Raw genomic sequence first — 10,103 nt, forward strand, 5'->3', positions numbered from 1 at the left:
CTGCTTCTTTAGGGAAGGAGATCCTCAGATATGGGGAAGTTCGGATGTCAACGAAAGGGGTGAGCTGCTTATTGAATATATTATTGGATTGCCCAAAAAGTAATTGCGGATTTTTCATATAGTCGGCGTTGACAAATTTTTTCACAGCTTGTGATTCTGTAATTGCATTCTTTCTTCTGTCAGTTATCAGCTGTTACTTTTAGCTTGCTTTAGAAAAAAAAGTGTAAAAAAAGTATATTTGTTTAAAGTTCCTTCTAAGCTTTATTAAAAATGCATTTACTTTTTTTTTAAAAAATCCGCAATTACTTTTTGGGCAACCCAATATAAGTTGCAATCAGGCGATTTGTAATAAAGGGGATAAACCGACCTTTATTACCAGGAACAGGCAGGAGGTACAAGATATTACCTTTGTATCGGAAGATATAAGTGGAAGAATATACGACTGGGAAGTGTTGAATGACCACAGCTTCTCTGATCATCGTTAAATTAGTTTTGATCTTAGAGAAAATACTGAAGCAGTGGTCCCTCGGCTAAACGGCAGACAGGCGGATTGGGATAAATTTCGGCACAAATTCTGCACCACTATCCCTTCTAGAGTAGAAATGGAAGTGGAAACTATGGAGGATATAGACATAGTGGTCAAGCGGATCACGAAAGCCCTGAATGACTCGCTTGTGTCAGCGTGCCCTAGACAAGGGATAAACAGCGACCGCCATGGTGGACCACAGAGCTGGTTGGTCTAAGGAAGAATTGGAAAATTTTTTTGCAAATTTTGCCCATGAACATTCCACTAAGGAACAGGGGTAAACTTCTCACACATCAATGAGTGCAGACCGATTCAAGTTTAAGCTCAATGATAAGGGGTCTCCTTTTTATAGCCGTGTCCGAACGGCGTGGCGCAGTGCGACACCTCTTTGGAGAGAAGTTTTACATGGCATAGTACCTCACAAATGTTGCCAGCATTAGGAGGGGAAAACCACCGCTGACAATTTTTTTTGATGGTCTCGCCAGGATTAGAACCCAAGCGCTCAGCGTCATAGGCGGACATGCTAACCTCTGCGCCACGGTGGCCTGCAGAAAACTCTTCAGCAGAAAACTCTTCAAAGCCACAAGAGCTGCACACGATTGAGACATCTATAAGGCTGAGCTAAGAAAATATAAGGGCGAGCTTAGAAAGGCTCAGAACAAATCCTGGTTAGAATTCTGCAGCTCCGTGGAGGATACATCTGAGGCCTCTAGGCTAAGGAAGATTCTGTCCTCGAGACCTATTACGGTGGGGTATATCCAGAAGTCAGAGAATGTATGGACAATGTCTAGTGAGGAAACACTAGAACTACTCGTTGATACACATTTAAATTCTACAACGGACAACGCGTCGCCAGAAGTGGTTGTCACGGATATGCATTCGTCGGAGGCCATTAGGGAACTTGTGTCTGAGCCGAAAATCCTTTGGGCGATAAGAAGTTTCAACTCCTTTAAGTCGCCAGTCCCTGATGATGTATCACCGGTTGAATTACAAGCTGTGTCTGATAGACTGGTTCCCTGGCCTAGGGAGATATACTCTGCTTGTGTCGTATATGCCTGTGGGATGGAGGGACACGAAGGTTATTTTCATTCCGAAAGCAGGAAAACCCTGCCACACGAAGGCGAAAGATTTTCGTCCTATTAGTCTGTCATCCTTTATGCTGAAGACTCTTGAGAGGTCGATAGAAACATATCTTAGGGCAAAGATTCCCGGAGATCGCATGTCATGGCAGCAGCATGCATATAATAAAGGCAAATTCACTGAAACATCCCTTCACGACCTAGTCGGGTACACAGAGGGTTCTCTCGCTGTCAAGGAATATACAATGGTAGCATTTTTTGACATTGAAGGTGCTTTCAATAATCTAAAACCGACGTCAATCATGAAGGAGTTGGAGTTTTTAGGCATCAACTCTACCGTAAGAAAGTTTGTTAATAACTTACTTGCTAAGAGATGCATTACGGGCGGCTTGGGATCTGTGGATCTAAAAAGATGGGTCAGCAGAGGAACTCCTCAAGGAGGTGTACTGTCTCCTCTACTTTCGAATATAGCCATCAACAATATATTATTGTCTCTGGAAGAAAAAAGCGTAAAAGTGGTCGCATATGCTGATGACGTGGCAATTGCGGTTAGGGAAAAGTTTCCCAGTACTCTAAGAGATATACCTTAGGAAGCTCTACGTGCAACAGCAAAGTGGGCTACTGAAAGTGGTCTGGGTATAAATCCATGCAAGACAAAAGTAGTTCTTTTCAGCGGGAGATAAAAGTTGCCTACAGTGGAACCTGTCTCTTTGGGTGGGGAGAATTTTCCATTTACAGAAAGCACAAAATACATGGGTGTGTTTGCTGGACAGGAAATTGAACTTCAAATTCAACATTTTGGAAAGGGCAAGAAAGGTCACTCTTGCCCTATACACCTGCAAGATAGCCATTGGCTAAAGTTGGGGGTTTAGACCGCATGTCATGCATTGGGTATACACTGCAGTTGTGTCACACCTATTATGCTATATAGTGTTGTGGTCTGGTGGACGGCGCTTAAAAGATCCACCTACTTCTCAATACTTAACCGGATCCAAAGGATGGCTTGTTTGTGCATCACAGCCGCACTGAGGAAGACACCATCTGATGCACTGAATTTAATGCTACATCTTATGCCTCTGGACATTGTGGCTACCGAAACTGCAGCGACCACTGCCATGAGGTTAAGGGAACTTTCCTATTGGTCATGGGGCGGCCACGGACACTGTGTTATACTTGATACAATATCCGATGTTCCAGGCAGTGTGGATTACACCCTAACTGAGCCGCTTTTTGATAAAAATTACTGTACCACTATTACTGATAGAAACGATTGGAACTACGATATCCCTGGTAACAGAAGTTACATAGACTTCTATAGGGATGGTTCCAAACTAAACGACCAGGTGGGCTTCGGGGTGTACTCTAAAGATCTAGAAATGGTCATATCGAAGAGGTTACCCGACCACTGCAGTGTGTATCAAGCAGAGATCCTTGCAATTAAGGAAGTGGTGTCATGGCTAAGATATAATGTCATTACGACGATTGGCATAATTTATCTTCTCAGTTAGCCAGGCAGCTATTAAATCCCTGGAGAACGTATTTCTGAACACAAAAACCGCCCCCGACTGTCGCAGATCTCTCAACGAGATGGCTGAACAGTTCAAAATTCACCTGTTCTGGATGCCGGGCCACAGAGATATCCCAGGGAATTCTAAAGCAGACGAGCTTGCGAGACTAGGAACTACTATACACATTCCATGGGCACTGGAATCTGTGGGTATGCCTCTAGCGACATGTAAGGTAAGTTTTTAGGACCAGGCCCGAAGGGCAACGAATGATAGATGGTCACAAAGAGAGGGCTGTGAGCATTCCAAAACTATGTGGCCTCATCTAGACTTGAAGAGGTCTACTGCTTTGCTGCCATTGGCTAGAACAGACGTCTCAATCATTGTGACCGCCATGACGGGTCACTGTCTAATCGGATACCATGCTGACGGACTGAAGGTTGCCAGCAACGACTTTTGCAGAAGCTGTAGGGACTTAGAGGAGGAAGAGACTATAAAACGAACACCTTCTGTGTGTGTGTCCCACACTAGCAGTTAGAAGGAGTTCCACTTTAGGTTCTCATTTCTTTGAGAACCTGTCTGATTTAGCGGATGTGAGCATTCGCAAGTTACTGGGGTTTTAATGCGATCTGGATGGTTCAACGGTAGAAACTAGAAGGCATCTTAGGTTAGGTAAGAGTGGCAGTCCTTTACAGACTCACTTAGACAATTTTAAGTCCATTGTGATAACACAGTAGCGACAGATCAAGGCTTCTGGCGGAAATCGAGCCCACGACCACTGCACTGGTAATCCAAGGACGTTACCAACTCGGCTAGCGGGGCGCCCGGGGCATCTTCCTTCTTCTGTTCCTGTGGTATCACAATGGACGAAAACGTCTAAGTGAGTCTGATGGCAGATTGCCACTTAACACTAACCTAACCTAGCCTCATCGTTGAACACAGTTCTTCGATAAAACAGTGCATTTCGATTGACCTGTTTTCACAAAGCACGAGTTTTGATAATAAAAAATAAATGATTTACAGTGGTTGCCCGTGAGCAATTTTTTCCATGATGAAACGACAGAGCATATTGAACACTTTTCAAATATGACTTTTGCACATAATTATCAACCAGAGATGCCACCTCATTAAAAATCACCTTTTAATATCAGAGAGAAAGAAACAAATTTTTCTCGCATTTTCATTTTAGATTTTATTTTGAAATATTTTTCATCTTTTCCTTCTTTTAACATTTCAATAGATTTCAAATGTTTTTGACTTTTTTGATTTGTTTTTTTTTTTTTTATTTTTTTTATGGTAATTTTTATTTTGTTCTGAATTTGAATACTTTATTTGAATTTGAAACTCTTATTAAAATGCTTAGTTTAAATTTATGTTTCATAAACTCTTGTTAGAAAGTAAAAGGTAAAAAAAAGCGTTAACAATTACATACACAAAGATTTCAATAATAATAAAAAATAGGCGCTTACATGAACTTGACTTGAAATTATCAGTAGGAGGAAATGGCAAACAGAATGGAGCATGACATTTTTAAGTGTGTGTGTGTTATGGAGAAAAATGAGCTTCACCTATAGGAGCATTGAGTCTAAATGTAATGCCTCTTTTTAAGTTCAAAATTAATGGTATGGCCTTGGATTTTTGTTTATTTTTTTTTTATTATTTGCTTTTGGGGATGCTAAGAAATACTTTTTTTTGTATGAATCTTTGTTGTATTCAATTTCGAATGCGACGACAATTGCTCTTGGGAAAGGAAGGATATCTGTTGTTGGGGGTTTTAAAAATGTTCTCCTTTGCCATTCATTATCAATAATCAATAATTATTTATAATGCATTTTAAGTTTGATTTTCTCTTCAATAGTGTGCTTATTTGCTTTTGTTAATATTATTCAAGTTTTGGTTTTTCTTTATTTATTTGTTTTTTTTTTGTTTGTATTTGTTAGCTTAGAAAATGTTTATAAGAATTACATACTATCAATTAGTTATAATTATTAATAAATTTTACAAAGTGCACATTTCATGATTTTTTTACTAGTTTTTTAAATGTTTGTTTTTGTTTTTTTTTGGTTTGTGAATGTTATTATTGTATTGTATTAATTTGTGATTTTTCAGTAAAATGCATGTTTTTTTATTACTAGTTTAAATGTTTTAGAAGACAAAGAGATAGGGAAAAATAGTGGCAAATTATTATTTGAAAAAACAAAAATTAATCCTATGTACCACATGGAGGTGGGTAGGCAGTTCCGCACAAGTTTAATTGAGCAGAGTAATTCTTAAAGTAATAGCAACATTTTTTGTAGTTCTTGGTTTCGCGTCAGACAACAAATCAGCTGATCTATAGTCATTTGTGTTGGATAATTATCGATATCATGTGATTACAGAGAGTAATAACCGATAAATGGTGATTTGCACCAAATAACCCTTAAATACAGGATTAACTAATTGATGTGTTTTATTTTGGTATTATATGGTGCAGATCGCGATTTATCGGTGATTATTATCTGTTATCGCAGAGTAATTCTTAAAATAATCGCAACATTTTTTGTAGTTCTTGGTTTCGCGTCAGACAACTTACTGCAAATCAACTGATCTATAACCGATCTAACCGATTAATGGTGATTTGCACTAAATAGCCCTAAAATACACTATTAACTAATTGATGTGTTTTATTTTTGTTTTATATGGTGCAGATCACGATTAATCGGTGATTATTATCTGTTATCGCAGAGTAATTCTTAAAATAATCGCAACATTTTTTGTAGTTATTGGTTTCGTGTCAGACAACACACTACAAATCAGCTGATTTATGGTCATTTGTATTGGATAGTTATCGATATCATGTGATAACAAAGAATGATAACCGATTAATCGTGAATTGCACTAAATAACCCTAAAATACAGGATTAACTAATTGATGTGTTTTATTTTAGTTTTATATGGTGCAGATCACGATTAATCGGTGATTATCATCTGTTATCGCAGAGTAATTCTTAAAATAATTGCAAAATTTTTGGTAGATAACGATAGTATCATATCTAACTGGATATGACTAAAATTAAAGACCACAACTATAAGGTTGCGTCACTTACGAAAACCAAAACTGGATAGGGCCCATGAATCGTCATCAGGACTCAACTGACAAGGTGACGGAAAGCAATCAGCCCACACAAAATGTTTTGAATTTTCGCATTTTTGCTTGTCAAAGAGCTGATTGTTTACGTTTTTCTTATTTATTGGTGAAGCTTCTGTCGTCTAGAGGTGTTAAGGCCATGACATAACTACCAGGTGGTGTACCGTAAACAGCTGAGTAAAATTTTTTCTCGCGAAGTGCACTATCTTTCAACCAGTTTTGGTTGTGTGTGTGTGTGTGTATTATAGTTAAGAACCATAGCACACACAAACAAATAAAAATGGCGCGAACTAGTAACATACACAAAATTAGAGTTGCACTAATCACTGATTGTGACAGGTAGTAAATGAATATATCTTGGTTAAGGCTATTGTTAATTTATTAATCTAAAACTGTGCCAATTGCGAATATCAACAAGCGTCATCAACATTTTTTTTCTGACAAAAAAAAACTGTAAACAAAATTTAAAAATTTAAACAAAACACAAAACTTTGAACAATATTTAAAAAAATGAATTAAAAATTAACCTTGCACAACTTCACCTACTCACCAACAATAAAACCCTGTTTACACTGTTCATTATATCCGGATTTAAGGCTCTCGTCAGCTGATTTTATAAAGGAAAAACCGATAACAGAGGCATTAAATGTGGATTTAAAGAGCAGTGTAAAACGAGGTTTAATGCTCGAAGAACACCTCTCAAGTGAAATGTTTCTCTTTAACCACTAAAGACAAAAAATAGACCTGATCCTGGCTGCTTTCCAATACCTTATTAAGTGAATCCCAGACAAAAAATGATAAGCTGTTATGGCCACCGTAGCACAGAGGTTTGCATGTCCGCCTGAACGCCCGGGTTTGAATCCTGGCGAGATCATCAGAAAAAAAATTTCAACGGTGGTTTTCCCCTCCTAATGCTGGCAACATTTGTGGGGTACTACGCCATGTAAAACTTCTCTCCAAACAGGTGTCGCACTGCGGAACGCCGCGGCTATAAAAAGGAGGCCCCTATCATTGAGCTTAGAATTTGAATCGGACTGCACTCATCAATATGTGAGAAGTTTACCCCTGTTCCTTAGTGGAATGTTCATGGGCAAAATTTGCATTTTTGTTAGGGCATACCAGCGATAACTAACCTACACAACATTGCACTGGACATTTATGTATGCTATTTTTTTTTATTGAAATACTATTCAATAACCTGTTCTAGGCTGTTATCGCATAACATCGATAACTACCCAACACTTACATTGCACTAGAATTCTATCCAGCACATCAAACTTGCACAAATATTAATAAAATAAAAAAAGGGAGCAGTACCCGCCCTTGATAGAAACAAAAAATACTCCGATTATTGCGAAACAAGAAACAAAAAAAAAACAAGATGAGAACTACTCACTTATGATGAAAATAAAGCTCGAAGAACACCTCTCAAATGAAACGTTTGTCTTGGACTGCTATACAAGTTTTTTCGGAATTACCAACTGACTTTATTAATCATGGTTTTATTTAGCCTGTGCATTGGTATTGCTACTATATAAATCGATCTCCTGATTTTTACTTCTCATTTTCGTTGGAATATAGGTGACGGGATATTAACGATAGTATCGATACTATCGATATTTATTACTAAATCTATCGAAAATATCGAATGTTGCTATTATCGATAGTTTGCCAGCTCTAACTGTAGATCTATGTATGCTATTTTTTATCCTAGTATGTTTTATACAGTCCAAATAACGTATTTAGGAAGTTATCGCATGATATCGATAACTTTTCAGTTCAACCTTGCACTGGAATTCTAGCCAGCACATCTGACTTGCACAATTAGTAATAAAATAAAACACGGTAGCAGTACTTGTTTAAACAAGTAAGAGCGTGCTAAGTTTGGCCGGGCCGAATCTTATATACCCTCCACCATGGATCAAATTTGTCAAGTTTTATGCGCGGTATCTCTTTTTAGGCAAACAAAGAATATTGAATAAGAACTGTTATGCTATTGGAGCTTTATCAAGTTATAGTCCGATTCGGACCATAAATGAATGCTAAAGAGAGAAAACAATTTTTACAGACATTTGTTTAACATCACCATTCACTGTTGATCACTTGCTCAAACATAAAGGCACCATTAATATCATTAAGGATGTCAAACGTGCCGATTGAAAATGTCATTAAATAGCATGGCAAAACAATTAAAGGTGGTCTCATTCATGACATAATTACCAGATAGTGTACCGTAAATAGCTGAGTACAATTTTTTTCTCGCGAAATGCACTATCTCTCAACGAGTTTTGGTTGTGTGTGTGTGTAGTATAGTTAAAAACAATAACACACACAAACAACGAAAAATGTGGCTATTATAGTTAAGAACAATAACACACACAAACAACGAAAAATGGCGCGAACTAGTAACATACACAAAATCGGAGTTGTACTTATCACCGATTTTGACAGATAGAGCACTCTATATTTTGTTGTTGGGCAACTGCCAATACCTGTAAATAAGTATATCTTGGTTTCTTGCTATCATGCTGATCGACGTTTTGCCAACACATGTAAAGAAATTTGTGTGTATACGTGTACATACATGAGCAGATAATATGCGAGAAAGAAGATAACAACAAAGAGAATGTGAACAAAAATCTGACATCTTAATACTGTCAAACCTGGCCGGCTGTTAAAAGTTGCTCGCGTGAGACCTTATGAAATCCGCCTTGATGATATTTGACAGATAGTGCACTCAAAATTTTGTTGTTGGGCAACTGCCAATACCTGTAAATAAGTATACCTTGGTCTCTTGCTATCAAGCTGATCGACGTTTTGCCAACACATGTAAAGAAATTTGTGTGTATACGTGTACATACATGAGCAGATAATATGCGAGAAAGAAGATAACAACAAAGAGAATGCAAACAAAAATCTGACATCTTAATACTGTCAAACCTGGCCGGCTGTTAAGAGCTGCTCGCGTGAGACCACCTTATGAAATCCGCCTTGATCAAATAGGAGACAACGCAAACAAAGAATGAATGTGAAAAAGAGAATAAGTTGACATCCTCAATGCCAAGCACTGCCAAAAATTAGAAAAAATGCAATGTCGGGTGATCGCTTGGCTTAACCTTATTCAGTGAATCCTGGTTTAACATTCACAATTGACAGATTTCGACAATCTTAATGGGACCTATCCACTTTATGTTTTTGTAAGTGACTTTACCTTCTATAAGTGAATCCTGCCATGTCTTATAGATTACATTTAAATTTTAGCAGATAATCTGTTTTATGTTCCAAATTACAATGCATAGGATTAAATGAACTGGCAAAAAAGTACACGACAAGCATGGGTTACCACTGAACTGGATATTCAATGAAAAATAAGAACGAAAAAAACATGTTGGGCAATTTTTTAGTTCAGTGACCTGTGTATCAAAATCGCAGTGCTGCCACCTATTATGCGTTTATCGAATGAATTAAATGACAGGAGGTGGTAACTAACCTTAAATAAACTGACTGAGCTGTTAAACTTAAAGGGCCAACTGCTGCGAACTAGTTCAGTTCGTCAGTGAACTATTCAAATAAAATTTTCAATTTTGCAATAAACACCTTTTTAAATAAAGAAGGGTCTCTTGTTTTTTGTATAACTTGCCTTCTATTACAACACAATTTAAAGCTGATGAGTGAAATTACTAGAAATTGTTTGTTCATTTCACTTAGTTGTTGTTGTTGTTGTTCGTTTCAAGACAAATATATATATGTATATGTATGTATAGTAAAAATCGCTTTTGGATAATTTAAAAATATATATAAAATTTGAGGGGGATCTTTACAATGTTTGTGTTAATAATTAGCATTTATTGATTTAAATTTATTCA

The sequence above is a fragment of the Stomoxys calcitrans genome, chromosome 5 (assembly GCF_963082655.1).
Source record: "Stomoxys calcitrans chromosome 5, idStoCalc2.1, whole genome shotgun sequence".
Taxonomy (NCBI): Eukaryota; Metazoa; Arthropoda; class Insecta; order Diptera; family Muscidae; genus Stomoxys; species Stomoxys calcitrans.